The following is a 3,327-nucleotide window of genomic DNA, read 5'->3' on the forward strand; positions in this document are numbered from 1 at the left end:
TCAAGTAATCAATGACAATCACATAATCTCAAGTAATCAGGGTTGGCACCCTCAGGTCGAGCCCCCTGCTGATCTAGCTGGCCCTGACTCACTTTGGCCGAGCCGCACTTAGTACGCTTACCATTATTTCTAGCTCCCTTAGGCTGGTCATTCTTGTATAACAAATCAATCTTATAAACACATATTACAAGCAACCAATAATTAGGAATCTCAGTCCCGATCACAACCACGCATGGTGCAGTTTTCTTACCTTGAATTATGGGCGGAGATAATAGAAGGGTCCCGAGCACGATCCTCAGTCCTTAGCCTCGGCGATAAACCTAGTCGCAGTGGACAATGGGTAATCGTAAATGTCTAATCCAAATAAATACTTAGGAGATAAAAACTAGTCTCCGCGTAGTGTCCCAGAATTTTACTTAGCTAGATAGTAGTAGTAGTAGCTAGTAGTAGCTTGTAGTAGGTTAGTTTCCGTGGATTTTGGTACAAGCCGGGACTTAGTTGGAAACTCATAGCAACAGTTATGGATTTTATAAGTTTAACCTATAGTTTATAAATATTAATTATAACATAAGGTTTGATTAATATTGCTGGTCCTATAAATATTATTCATTATAACCTAAGGTTTAGATAGAATTATTAAGCATGTGACACTTGTCATAATCATGTTTATTAAGGATTTAAGTATTATGTTGAATAGTTTAATTAAAACAAAGATCTAGAAGCTCTAGAATCTTCTAGCAGCTGTTAGGATCACGCTTAGACTCAGTCAAAGTTGTTTAATCAATTCAAAATATGTTGAATAAGTGTGTTTGATATATCAACGTATGACGATATATCGCAACTTTAGGGGCCGATATATCGCCTATGGAAGATACGAAAAACACGTCGTCTTTGCACGACCGAAACCACGAAGCATTGGGATCATAGGGGAGGCGATATATCGCCTATAGGGGCGATATATCGGCCCCACCCTTGCATTTTTGAACTTCGTGGAATCTGAGCTTAAAACATCCCTTAACCTCTTGGACTTGCCTTTGAACGATTTTGACCGAGTTCTGGGCATATGTTGAACGAAAATTCAAATCTTTTTCATTTTGTATTCATTTATATATTCAAATTAAAATGGGTTAGTTTCACTCCTTGAACTCTATAAATAGGACCTAGTACTTAGCCATTTTCTTCATTCTTCAAGCATTTGTTCAGAGCCTCCAAGTTGCTAAGATTACTATAGAGAAAAACACTTGAGTTTTGGGTTAAAAAGCTTTATCATTCTAAGCTTTTCTAAACACGTGGGAAGTGAGATATAGTGAGATTTCAGTATCGAGGTTTTGATCAATTCATAAGATCATTCAAGGTATTCTTATCCCTAAGTTCCATTCTTTAGTTTTCTTTTATTTTCTTTTCAGATCCTAACTCTTGTTTATAATTCTTGGTTAGGTGTTTAAGTTTCTTGAAAACTTAAGGTTCTTCTCGGTAAGTTTCTTATTTGATGGTTTAGTTTTCATTTCCATCTTTATTCTTTAGAAATACTCATGGTTTTGTTGTTGGTTTTAGGAGTGTTCCAATCCCGTTCTTGTTCTCAAATATCCTGGATTTTGGTAAGGAAAATAGGTTAGATTATATGTGTTTATATGTTTATGTTATGATATGTTTTATGTTATAATATGTATATGTATAAATATGTTTTATAGTCCTTGGGCATATGAATTGTTTAGATAATAAGCCACAAGAATATGTTTTATAGTCGCTTAGGCATATGACTAGCTTAGATAGCAAGCCCCAAGAATTTTTATCATTTTCATGGTTTAGAGTTATGATTTACCCTACCTCGATAAGTAGACAGAGGACTTAGATGGGTTATCATATACTACCATGTGATCTAACCTACCTCGATTAGTAGACAGAGGACCTAGATGGTTTATCACGTGCCATGTTAATGAGTTAATGGCCATTAATATTGTAGTCCTATATGATATACGTTTTTATAGTCATATGTTTTATAGTATATGATATAGTCTTATGTTTATGATTTATGATGTATGTTGTTAGTAGATTTTCCTTGCTGGGCATTAGGCTCACTCCTTTATTTTTTTAGCTTGATGCAGGAAAATGAATATGGAAGGCGGAATGATTCACGGCTGCTTGGCTTGTGTGTTAAGGATGAATGGATTGAATGGACTGTGTGTCGATCGAGGATGACGTTATTTTTAATTCTTTTAAATTATGTTTTGATGTAATTCCGCTATTAGTATTTTAAACAATTAAAGTCTATGTTTTATGTTTTATAACAATGGGTACCCATACCGTATTTTACATTTCATATTTTACTTTGTATTTTGCACAATATTTGTTTTGGGGTATTAAATAAAGTTATGTTATTTCTTATGTATGTTTCCCAAAATAGTAGTTATGTCTAGTAGTTTTAATGGTCCAAGGTCTTAGAAATAGTTGGGTCATTACACTCCGTGACCTCAATTTCTACTAAATCGGGTAGTAGAAATTTTCCCAAGCGCTTAGGTTCGAACCTCGAGCCTTACCAGTTCTAGAAACCATTCCAAGGTAAAAATCCCTAGGCGTGTCGCGACTTGCCCCCAAGTCAGTGTAATGCCCAAATTTCCTAATGAGGTTTAGGACCTTGATTAGGAGGCCGGGAGGACCATAATTGAATTAATATGCTATTAAATGATAATATGCATGTGTTAGGTGTATTAAATATGCATGTGAACCCATTTCTGACTAATTGGGTGATTTTCATATTTTGGCAATTTTAGGCATATTTGGCATGTATGTGATATATGTGTGGTGCTTTATTATTGTTTGGTTATGCTAGGATTACTCAGCACAAGACAATCCTAGGAGGTAAGCTAGTGGGAAAGTCACAACGAGATTTATTCTTGACTCAGAGTAAGTCAAGGGGTATTTAGAGCATTACCGGGTTACTGGGTAATGAGAATCAATATTTGGTGATAAATTGGGAGCTAGTAAGATCAGGGGGAAATTCAGGAGGTTTTGACTATTTTTCCCCAGGGAGTGTTTTTGGGACCCCGAGTGTTAGGATTTGGTTGAGGCTACTTAAGCTTGAAATAACCTTTTAAAAGAATAAAAGAACGTTCTGTACGTTCTCTCTCCCTCAAAGTTCCATTTTTGTCTCCCGATCGCAATTTCGAAGGTAACTTGAGTTCTAGGACTCAGATTCAAGCGAGGATCGAGGCATAGCTATCCTAGGGAAGATTAGAAGCTTATTAGCCGAAGGATTTAGTTGGAAATAACTCAATCGGAGGTAATTCAAGTTTTAAGTTCTAAGTTTTTAAAGCTTTTAAGCTTGAA

The 3,327-nt window shown here is 35.7% G+C and overlaps 1 long non-coding RNA gene across 1 annotated transcript; it reads left to right on the forward strand.

The window, feature by feature from the left end:
* Window positions 1-358: 358 nt before the first annotated feature.
* On the forward strand, window positions 359-2,385 carry LOC133803958 (uncharacterized). Its single transcript, XR_009878219.1, has 3 exons — window positions 359-1,473; window positions 1,555-1,598; window positions 2,096-2,385. It is a non-coding gene; the product is annotated as an uncharacterized LOC133803958 (long non-coding RNA).
* Window positions 2,386-3,327: the final 942 nt, after the last annotated feature.

Source organism: Humulus lupulus, chromosome X, assembly GCF_963169125.1.
Source record: "Humulus lupulus chromosome X, drHumLupu1.1, whole genome shotgun sequence".
NCBI lineage: Eukaryota > Viridiplantae > Streptophyta > Magnoliopsida > Rosales > Cannabaceae > Humulus > Humulus lupulus.